Source organism: Apodemus sylvaticus, chromosome 7 (assembly GCF_947179515.1).
Source record: "Apodemus sylvaticus chromosome 7, mApoSyl1.1, whole genome shotgun sequence".
Lineage (NCBI taxonomy): Eukaryota > Metazoa > Chordata > Mammalia > Rodentia > Muridae > Apodemus > Apodemus sylvaticus.
The window spans coordinates 38275511-38287741 of NC_067478.1; the positions used below are offsets into that span (position 1 = coordinate 38275511).

The following is a 12231-nucleotide window of genomic DNA, read 5'->3' on the forward strand; positions in this document are numbered from 1 at the left end:
CTTTGAGCTTTGAGAATCTACCTAAAATCCTAGCCAAAGCTCTGGTAGCCACCTCTATGAAGGACCTGTAAGAAAGGAAGGGAGAGGGAAAATTATAGCATTTTAACTAAGAACATATTAAAAAATAAACCTTCCAGGTGTAAAGCAAGCAAAAACATGAGAAGGTTCCTAGTTATTTCACATCTACAACATTAACACATAACTGTCTGGTTAATGTGAACTGAAGATGGGGAGCTAGGCATCTTTGAAGTCTAATGATACGATACACGGTCAAAATAAATAGAGGGAGATTCATGCATTTTCCTCCTTTTAGTAAATGGGGTAGACTTAGAAGAAGTAGCAGTTGAGATTAATATGAGCAAAAGAAGTTGTAACACATCCCCAAAGAACTGACAATATATTCATGTTGATATTTGCTAAAATCAGAGATTAATGGCGCCACCACCTGTTAAGCTATGAAAAGCAAAATATGAGCATACTGCACAATATATAGTTACAGTAAAACATTGTTGTAAAATTACTATTTTTTTCTTAGAAAATTTCTCACTGCATATTTTAGGCAGTCCTTGAACTAAAAATCTTCCTGCTTCAGCATTTGAATTCCTTGGACTCTGGGTAAAGGTGTGAGCTACCACACCCAGCTAAACACTGATTCAGGAAATTCCTTGGGAGAAACTTGCTTGTGGAGATTGACCAAAGTGTTAGTCCAACCTTCCATCCATTTAGAAAATCCCACTTAGAGAATTTCACCCATTGGAAACATTAGTAAAAGCTACCATGGGAGGAAGTGGGCATGGTCCTTTGAGACTCTAAGCACAGTCCTAGGGCCCACCAGCTTCATTCTACTTCAGATCAGATACAGTGTGTTTTCAACCTTCAGGTCCAGATACTGCTAGACCCCTGTGCTCTGAGGATCTGATCTCAGGACTGAGCTAGTATTGTATTGCTACCAAGCATTGATGAGCTTGGGGATAATTGCTTGGGTAAGTGCACAATTTACAAGAGATAATTCCTTCATAGTCCCTATTTTTAGCTAAATACAAACAGGTGTTTGCTTAGTTGTATTTTGTCATTCAGCAAAACCTGACTCAGTTTACATTTGGATTTCTTCCTTGGGATATAATGTGGGTTAAGGTTATAAATAATTTTAAATTTATCATTATGCACATTTTAATTGATCTGATGTATTGAGAGATAGTTTCATGATACTTTTCAATTTTGTATTGAGAGATAGTTTCATTATACTTTTCAATTTTGTATGTTGTCTAAATTCTAAAATATTATTTTCCTTTTTTGTTTTGTTTTTTTTTTTTTGAAACAGGGTTTTTCTGTGTAATCCTGTCTGTCCTGGAACTCACTCTGTAGACCAGACAGGCCTTAAACTCAGGAATCCACCTGCCACTGCCTCCCAAGTGCTGGGATTACAGGCGTTCTCCACCACAACTGCCTCTAAAATATTTCAAGAGCATTCTATGCTTAACAAAAGCTCTGAATGGTTTAAGGCATCAGAATTTAAATATATCTAGAAAAATATCGATGTAAAAACTCAATTTTCAGCAAAAGAATTTTAATATTTATTCTGTTGTAAATTATAGGAGGGAAATCTCACAATATAAATTGGTACTTAAGTGTACCATGATGGTAGAACTGGCTATTCCTACTAGAGTTGGGAATGTTAGATTGGAAGGTTACATGTAGTTAAAGCAGAGAAAACTAACCACTCTCTTATTCATAAGAGTACATTTTGTTTAAAATCTGGTTCAATTTTTCATTTCTGTGTTTGTTCTGGGTTATCTCTGTGTTCTTGTTTTGTAGTGAAATGTCTAATGTACAGAAAAAACAAAAACAAACAATCAGAAAAAGAAAAGGAAAACATGACCATTACCTAAATTAAGCAAGGCAGCTTTAGAGTCCCAATGTTTTTGCTAATCTATTTGTTGACAATATTAGTATTGGAATTTGAAGACCAAGAACCACCAGCTAAAGCCATTTGATTCACTCTGTGTCCAACTGCAGAAGCTTAATTATTTTGACAAAACTTGCCTCAATCAAACTGAGATTCTTTCTTTCTTTTTCTTTCTTTCTTTCTTTCTTTCTTTCTTTCTTTCTTTCTTTCTTTCTTTCTTTCTCTCTCTCTCTCTTTTCTTTCTTTCTTTCTTTCTTTCCTTTTCTTTTCTTCTCCCTTTTCTTTCTTTACTTTTTTTCCTTTTCTATTCTTTTTTTTGGGGGGTGGGGTGGGGTGGGGTTCAAGACAGGGTTTCTCTGTATATCCTTGACTGTCCTGGAACTGAATCTGTAGACCAGGCTGGCCTTGAATTCAGATATGTGCCTGCCTCTGCCTCAAAAGTGCTGCCTTGGATTTAAGGGATGCACCACCACTGCTGGGATGAGATTATTTCTACATGTAAATGTTAAAAGAGATGGGAAATGCATACCTGTTGGTCAGATAACCAAGTCTCACATAGATGCCAGTGCTTCATTTACACCTCAAGATTTCTTCCCACAAACTCTAGGCTGGAGTTGTGTTTTGGGGAAGTAAACAAGTATCTACAAAGAATTGCCCCTGGGCTGATGGCCTGACTCAGCAGTTAAGAGCACTGACTGCTCTTGCAGAGGTCCTGAGTTCAATTCCCAGCAATTACAACCATCTCTAATGGGGATCCAAGGCCCTCTCCTGGTGTGTCTGAAGACAGTGATAGTACACTAATATATATATAAAATAAATAAATAAATCATTAAAAGAAGAATTCCCCTTGTGTTCAACGTGAGGGTAGCAGGATTGCTTTAGAAATGACCTGATAAGCCCGGCATGGTGGTGCACATCTGTAATCCCAGCAGCTGGGAGGCAGAGGCAGGCAGATTTCTGATTTCCAGGACAGCCAAGGCTACACAGAGAAACCCTGTCTCAGAAAAAAATAGAAAGAAATGACCTGATATATTTTTGAAAATCTATTGGATTAGATTCATTCAGTTGGGAAGAACCACACTAAATGCTGATGCGATCTTTCCTCTAGCCATGGATTGAGGGCTCCAATGAAGAAAAAGGGGGAAGGGGAGCTGAAGAGCAAGCTTTCCTTTGCTCTTTGCCTCCGGATTTTGGATCTCAGGAGAGCAGCTGCCTTGAGCTCCCACCACCATTTCTTCCTTACCATGATATCCTTGAAGTAGATGGAAGCATAAATTCTGATTCTTTTAGGCAGTTTGTAGCAGAAAGAAGAGAAGTGAGTGATATTTCCCATAAAAATTCAAGGGTTGGGGCAGTGGAATCTGAATAAGAAAGTAAAAGTCAGATACCAAACAAAAGTATTCAGTAGAGAAGGCATGAAGTAGTGTGCATTTTCTTGGATAGACAACAAAAGAAAGAGCTATTTACTCACATGCCTGCAGTGAAAGGAGCAGATGGACTTAGATCACTCCTCCATGTGGTATTTTTTTCTCTATAACATTGGAAAGGAATGTCTCTGGCCTTTGAAAACATACCAATGTGGTCTGAAGTCTATAGGAGGAATGTAGATGGTAGATCTAGAATAGTGTCACATTAGGCAATATGTAGGGAAAAGTTGTTGGGCAAACAAAATAAGTCTGTATTTATTGCCACAATCAAAATTTAACCACAAGTTGAATCACATTTTGTCTAGTCTCTTGCTCCTCTCTGGTCCAATAATAATAATTCTACTTCCCCCCCCCTCAGAAAAATGGAGTCAGACATTTTGCAAACCCCCCAGGAAATACTCACCTGCTTCATTTGCCGGGGCTTCTTTATGGATCCAGTCTTCTTAAGGTGTGGCCATACCTTCTGCAAGGCCTGTCTCATCCTTTCTTCAGAAGATGTTGGAATCCCTGACCTCTGCCCTATATGTAGGTAACCATCCTATGGGACATTCAGAAATAACATCACTATCTGTTACCTGGTATCTGCTGTGAGAAAAAACAGGCTCATGAAGTATTTGCATTCTCAGGATCAAAAGTGCATGATCCACAAGGAGAGAAAGACAACATTCTCTGGTGAGAGCAGGGTCCTCCTCTGTCAATTGAGTTCTGACTCCCAGAATCACAGAGGTCAGAGACACTGCATCATTGGAGTGCACGTTTGTACACAAATGGTAAGTGATATTTCTGAAAAAAAATGAGAGCTTGAGAGAGGGACGCTTAGCAGACCATATGGAGAGGCTTGTTCTGATTATGAGGAATCCACTGTGCTACAAATCTTGCCAGTTTTTAAACAAAGAATGAGGAATGACGATAAAATATAAACATTTCATGACAGGTGCAGAAGTATAAATACCATTTTTAGTTTCATGATTCATTATGCTCCTGTCATTGAAAAGTATAATCATCATAAATTTACATCTTTATAAACTGCTTTAAAAACTGACATGAGACTAAAACCCCAAAAGTACATTGGAATGAGGTGGTTAGAAGCATCTGGGGATCCCAGTCAGATGCTAATTATCCAGACAATCATCAATTACAGTCCATCACTTTACTTGAGCACAGGGTGATTGTGTTTTATAATTCTATAGTCTGAAATCTAAAGTTCCATAGTTATTAAAATAAAACAGAAACAGCACTGTGATTCTTCTTCTACCCTCTCTAAAGTAATTGTGTTCAGTGCTAGAGTTTGTCATCAGGTAACTCATTATTTATGTAAGGATGATATTCACTTATTTACTTATATAATTATTTACTTTTATTTATTTATTACAGGTGAAACTTGAAAATAAAATGGCATCTTTATTGAAGAAGATCCAAGAACAACAGGAGACTCTAAATGCAGAGAGGAGAACAATCTTTCAGTGGTTGGTGGGTATGAGAATGATGTGTAAAGTCAACCAGATGCAGATATCTTGCAAAGTTGGTCATTCACAATCTGAGGGTCATACATGCAAAGTGATGCTAGGAAATTCTTTTATGTTAACCTTAAATGCTAAAAGGCAAAATCCAATTTTGAACACAGAAAGGCCTGGCTGTGTGGCAGAGAAGTTTGATATTAAATCCTTTTTAAAAAGGGAAAACATTGATATTAATGGGCGATTTTCTGAGTGTTTAGCAGAGTACATCAGACTCTATGACTCCACTTGGAATTTCAGTTACAATGTATGTACAAAGTTGCATTTTTTTCTTTTTTGGTTTTTGATACATGGTTTTTCTGTTTAACCCTGACAGTCCTGGAACTTACTCTGTAAATTAGGCTGCCCTTAAACTCACAAATCTGCCTAATTTTGCTTCTGTTGCTTTTTTGAGTGAACATTGTATCAATCAAAACCTTTTTTTCCAGATATCTCAGAATCTCAATTAATAGATGAAAATGGTAAGGGAAAAAAGGATGGATTTGTTTGCTTCCTCTAATAATAATGAAGAAATGTATAAAATCAAATGATTTACATTTTCTGAAACGTGGGGAGAGAAAATCAGTGTGTGCAGCACCCTGACGGGATCCTGTAGGTGAATTTAAACATAGAAGAATTCAGTGGAGAGGAGAAAATACTCTTCAGATGTGATCTAGGATGTCCTTTTTCCTTCAGCACTATGTGACCCTACGGGGGGAAATGATCAGGTCAGAGTATAGCAAACTACATCCACCCCTCGAAGAAGAAGAGAATCAATATATGGTGTGCATGAAAAATCAAAGCAACACTATTTTAGAGGAGTTCAAGAAAAGTGAAGCCATGATGTTCCACAAGAGGAGTCAACTAATAGAAATATATCAGGAACTGAAGGCGGTGTCTCAGAAGCCATATGAGGTGTTGCTGCAGGTAAGCATGGAAGAGGGCTTGAAACAGCTTTATCATCTGAGGCCACACCTATGACTGTTACATGTGAGATCCCTTTCTATATCCCTTCTACTTATTATCAGGTTTTAAGAAAAATCTGGAGAGATAATTTCTGTAATAACCTAAAAAGAGCAAGCTTGCTGACATTGTGTCAGAAGTTTCTCCTTTGAATACCTAATTTTTTTGTCTTTGTAGCTTGCTTCATTGAAACCCCAAATTAAGTGATTCTTGTTACAAAACACTCCATTTTGCCTCTACTTGGATATTATACACTTTTAAAGTAGTCTACTAAAAGTTTGTTCTTTTTGAAAGCTGTAATTTTGAGATTTCTTTGGGAGGTGGGGGATTTGATCTATGTTCTTCTGTCTTTCTTTTCTTTTGTTTTTGTTTGTGTTTTTGAGACAGGGTCTCTCATGTAGCTCTGTCTGTCCTGGAACTCACTCTGTAGACTAGGTTGGCCTCGAACTCAGAAATCTACATGCCTCTGTCTCCCAAGTGCTGGGATTAAAGGCGTGTGCCACCACCTCCTGGCAGATATATGTTCTTCTTTATTGGTGCACAATGGCCTCAGATTCACAGGATTTCTGAGACCTAAACCCAAAATTCTAGAGTTACAGATATGAAGCACCATGTAGGGCTTAGGCCTCAGTTTTAAAGTATCTTTAATGAGAGTATCCCATGCTTTATGTACAAGATCAAAGAAAGTCCTCTTTGCAGACAGCTGCGGGTTACAAAGCAGTGTATAACTCCTACCCATATGGTTCTCAAATATTCTCACAGCCTGATTTCATTAAGAATTCATTCCATGTGCTAATTCATGTCATTGGCCTTACCCTGGGGCATGAAAATACATTTGCAAGATGAATCGGTGTAGTGACAACTAGCAATTATCTTTATATATAAAACTTTATGGACTGGAGAGATGGCTCATTGGTTAAGAGCACTGACTGCTCTTCCAGCAGTCCTGAGTTCAACTCCCAGCAGCCACATGGTGGCTCACAACCATCTGTAATGGAATCTGATGCCCTCTTCTGGTGTGTCTGAAGGGAGCAAGAATGTACTCATATACATAAAATGAATAAATAAATCTCAAACAAAGCTATGTATATATGTATATATGTATATATATATATGTGTGTATATATATATATATATATATATATATATAAATAATCGACATTGTGGGCTGTTCCTTCAGATATCTAAACTCTTGTTTTGTTTGCAGGATTTGGATGACTTGTTCAGAAGGTAAGTTTAATCCTCAGTGTAAGCCAGGATACCCTGAGTTATGTTACAAAGCTGAATAAGCCCTCTTAGCAATGTACAAATATACTTTATATAGAAAATACTTAGTTGTTTATGGATGATAGGTTTGGGATTGTGTTCATGGATATGATGCCTGTTTGGCGTTACTAGACAGTGTCTTTTCTTTTTCTCTATGAATGAAGCAGTGTATGTAATGGTCTTGAACTAAAATTTGTCATTTTCAAATCCTAATCATTGAGGCCCATGGGCTGTACTTTCCTGGTAGTAGAAGAAAGGGGCTGGGAGCACAGGAAAAAGGTTGGTAAGAGGAAGGGCTTGAGAAAGAGCATCTAAGAGGAAGCCACCCTGTCTCCTGACCATGGGGTTTCTTTAATACCAGAAAATATTGTGTGAAAAATGTTCAGTTGATTCCTTTTATTAATTTGGTTTGTTAGGAATACCTATGTGAGTGCATATGTGTGCGGGACACAGAAGCACTCTCAGGAGCCTGTCATCTCCTTTCACCATGGGTTCCTGAAATTGAACTTCAGTTGTCAGGTTATGTGACAAGGGTTTTAATACTTGGCACTGAATGAAGATTTATCCTCATCACTGGGGTGATATCTGTAGCACATGCCTATCAATGTCTTCTCCTTGCAGGAGTGAGTTACTGCAGCCGAGCCTGATGACACGGTATGAAACCAAAACTCAGTGCCCAACCCAATACTGGGTTGACTTAAAGGTTCAAGTACTTCCAAGGTGAGTGTCCTTGGAAGTACTGATATAATGACCAGAGGTGCCCTTCAACAATCAGATAACTTTTTACAATGAATATTTTAATTCCCTAAAAAGATATGTTTAGTTAAGGCATGAGTATAATCATATTTAGGCAGACAGTCATTTTACAAACAAAGATTAATGAAATAAAGATTAATAATGTACATTGTTCAGGCTGAAAAATGTAGTTTCATTTGTCCCTTTAGACACACAGAACAATTAATTCGGGACAGTTTAACATATATTAAGCGATTAAAATATTTGTATGTTTTCCATTAAATATTTTAGCAATTGATTATTTTATTTTGGAGACCTTATTTCTTTTTGTAACCCTGGCTATCCTGCGACTACCTCTGTAAACCAGGCTGGGCTCAGACTCACAGAGATCCACCTGCCTTTGGCTCCAAAATGCTTTAGTTAAAGACATGTGAAATCATGCTCACCTATCAGTTGAATTTTTAAAGTGTATTATACTCCATAGATTAAAAATTCACAAGATATAGTGGCATCCACTTGTAACCCCAATATTAAAAATATGGCATCAGGAGGATTACCCAAGAGTTTGAGGCCAAAGAGATTGACATAGTGAGTTCCATGCCAGTCGAGGGTATATAGCAAGAAATCCTATGTCAAAGAAACTGTAGAAATTATCACAAAAAAGAAGAAAATAAAACAAACAGACAAAGTCATATATCACAGGCAATAAAAATAAAACAAGTTGATAAGACATGGGGCAGTCTGAATCATACTGGGAGATCAAAATATGGATTGTAACATCACAGGGAAAGAATATCAGAGGAACCAGGGTTTAGTTAAATGTAGACGCTTGCTACTAGGGAACAACTTCTAATGCATACTTTGTTACGAATCTGCATAGTGGGATGAAATTCAAAACCGTAAGATGAAAACAATCATCACCTGGGACTTAGGAATAACTTTTCAAGGAGACTCAAGGGTACAGCCCTCAGGGAGTCCTCATTGCATTGCACACAGCTTGTTTGCCTGGTGTAACTAAAGCCCCTGATAGAACTGTGCTGTGGCTTCCACCTCTGCAGCTTCTCCAGATTTTCAAAAAAGGTTTTCATTTTGTGCTCATTCTGTTTCTTTGGGAAACCTCTTGACTTTGATTTATCTGGGCTATAGCTACCCTTCAGTCTTAGACTTTCTATTTTTAAAACCCAGGAAATCTCTAGGGATCTCTCTCTCTCTCTCTCTCTCTCTCTCTCTCTCTCTCTCTCTCTCTCTCTCAAGAGACAAATGTAAACATATTTGTTTTAACTAAAATTTCTTTCTTTTTTTGATGTTGGTTTTGTTTTTTGTTTGTTTGTTAGTTTGTTTTTCTGGGTTTTTTTTTTTTTTTTTGAGACATGGTTTCTCTCTGTGTGGTCCTGGCTGTCCTGGAACTCACTCTGTAGACCAGGCTGGCCTCAAACTCAGAAATCAGCTGCCTCTGCCTCCCAAGTGCTGGGAATAAAGGAGTGTGCCACCACCGCCTGGCTTAACTAAAATTTTGTCTCTTCCTACAGTGAAAATTTTCTTTCAAAATTTAGTCTTATACAACTGCCTCCCAAGTGTAGTTTTTGATGTCAGAAGATTCACCTCTAAATCTGGCAATGAAAATCCAGTTCTGGCTATGCCTGGATCCTATCGTGCTTTCTGGGGAGCAGAGAGCTTCACCACTGGAAAACATTACTGGGAGCTGGATTTGAAGGACCATGAGCAATGGGCTGTAGGGGTTTGTGACAATGTCTGGTTAAAGAAGAAAAACTTTGAGATTGGATCTGAAGGAGCATTTCTTCTAGTGTGTTTGAAGGATGGTGATCATTACAGTCACCTCACTACCTGCCCAACATTTCATCACCACTATTTAGAGAAACCAGCTGGCTGGGTTGGCGTGTTCCTTGATTCTGAGGGTGGATGTTTGAGTTTCCTGGATGTAACCAAGAGTTCCCTCATATACAGCTACTGCCCTGAAACTTTCCATTGCACTGTCAGGCCTTACTACTGTACTGCCTATACATGATCATAGGAAGCTATATCTAGCATGCTAGTGCTTTTATATGGTAATGTGTCCGCTTTTTATTGTGATTAAATATTGTGATGGTTTGTATATGCTTGGCCTAGAGAGTGGCACTATTAGAAGGTGTGGCCATGTTGGAATATGTGTGTCACTGTGGTTATGGGCTTTAAGACCCTCATCCTAGCTGACTGGAAGCCATTCTTCCACTAGCAGCCTTCAGATGAAGATGTAGAATCCTCAGCTCTCCCAGGACAGCCAGGGCTACACAGAAAAAACCCTGTCTCGATAAACCAACAACAACAACAAACAAAGAATCCTCAGTTCTGGCTACACCCTGCCCGCCTAGATGTTGCCATGCTCCCACTTTGATGATAATGGATTGAATCTCTGAACCTGGAAGCCAGCCCCAATTAAATATTGTCCTTTTAAGACTTGACTTGGACATGAGGTCTGTTGACAACAGTAAAATCCTAAGACAAATATTATAATGATATTAAATGTAAAAGATGGGTGACTGCTTGCTTCATATCTGTGGTCCACATGTTCCTCCCAGAACACTTACTTTCACAGTGGTTACTGCTTTTCATTTGTTTTTACATATTTGTTAGAATTGCTCATTAGAATCAAGAATCTACTGTAGAATTAGAACTTTTAAGTGTGCTTAGGATACAAAGTAGGATTCCAGGACTATTATATTATTATGTATCTGTGTGATTCTAACTTAGTGGTGTCAAGTAGAGGCACAGAGATGTACTGTAGGCAGATTTGTTGATCAATAAAAGCTTGAATCCCAATTTTATATAAACAAATATAATTATTTACCATCTGTGAAAGAACCATGCTCTCATCATTCAGAGAGAAGAGATTTTTTTTTTCTAGAAAAAAACAAAAGTGAGTTTCCCCCCATCTTTCACTTTCATTATTTTATAGCTCCTTTTTTGTTGGGGACACACTTGAAAAATCTTAACTAATTGTCCCCAACATAAAACAGTTTTAAATATTGAATATTTTTCCAGTCTGAGAGCACACAAATGTTTTCTGACATTCACAGCTTCAGTCCTCTTCTGGAAACTTTTCATTGGTGGTTTGCTAGAGTGTCCTGTGCACTAGATTGGAATGTCCATCCAAGACTACTTTATTTAATCATCTTAGACTTTCAGAAATGAATTCTCAAATTTTTTCCTTCCCTTGGGTTAGCCAGTATAGTTCCTTCTGTCTCATGTTGTTCCTAAAGGCATAATCTAAGTTACATTTCTTTCTTTACTTTTCTTTCTTTCTTTCTTTCTTTCTTTCTTTCTTTCTTTCTTTCTTTCTTTCTTTCTTTCTTTCTTTCTTTCTTTCTTTCTTTCTATTTTTTTTTTTGGTCTTTTGGATTTGGTTTCTCTGCATAGCCCTGGCTGTCCTGGAACTCACTCTGTAGAACAGGCTGGCTTCGAATTCATTAATCCACCTGCCTCTGCCTCCCAGAGTGCTGGGATTACAGGCCTGAGTCACCACCTCCCGGCTTAAGTTACACTTCTTAATTTCCCAGCATATAGATAAGATTTTACTGCATTGACCTTTTCTTCTCTCTCTCTCTCTCTCTCTCTCTCTCTCTCTCTCTCTCTCTCTCTCTCTCTCTCTCTCTCCCTCTTTTTTGGTTTTTCAAGACAGGGTTTCCATGCTGGCCTCAAACTCAGAAATAGCCTCCCCCCAGCCCCCCCACCCCTGGCACATTGACGATTTCTTTGTTCACATAAATTTTGACTTGTATGATGCCTAGGCTCTAACCAGCATATTACACCAAGCACTATACAGAGACCTGAGAACTTAAGGTGTCCCTTTAGGAATCATATTTAAAATATTTCTTTGGAAAAGACTAGACTGATTAAGAAGACATTATACATAAGAAATGACATGTGATGACTACTTGGCCAGCACCAGGTATTTGAGAAGAGTAATCAACAATCATGCAGTTCAATGAGATCTCAACACAGAAACAATAAGGTCAAACGGGATGAGGTGTTTTGTGTTTCTAATGCACTCATTTCTATCAGAAAAAGATAAACAAATGTTGGGGTAACATTTAAGTCATGTACAGGATTCTGAAGACTCTCTGAACTCCCCAATATCCTGAAAGTTTACATTCCAGTCATAAAACATCTCTTGATATATCTACAATACAACATCTTATATGTAACACTCAGGTATCCTTGCAGAAGAGGCAGGTACATCATAAGAGCCAGAGCACCAGAACATCTGCTTAAAAATAGGCACACCAAGGAAGAGGGAGATGAAGGAGGGTTCATGGGAAAATATACATTATATGAAATTGCCTTAAATTAATAACAGCTAAAACACAAATAACAGAAGTCATGGCAACTCAGTGGCTTATCTCCTGTTCCAATTTCCTCAAATGCACTTTTTGGGTGGGCA

At 38.0% G+C, this 12231-nt stretch overlaps 1 pseudogene; it reads left to right on the forward strand.

Moving 5' to 3' along the window:
* Positions 1-3695: 3695 nt before the first annotated feature.
* Positions 3696-9819, forward strand: LOC127689558 (tripartite motif-containing protein 43C-like; annotated as a pseudogene).
* Positions 9820-12231: the final 2412 nt, after the last annotated feature.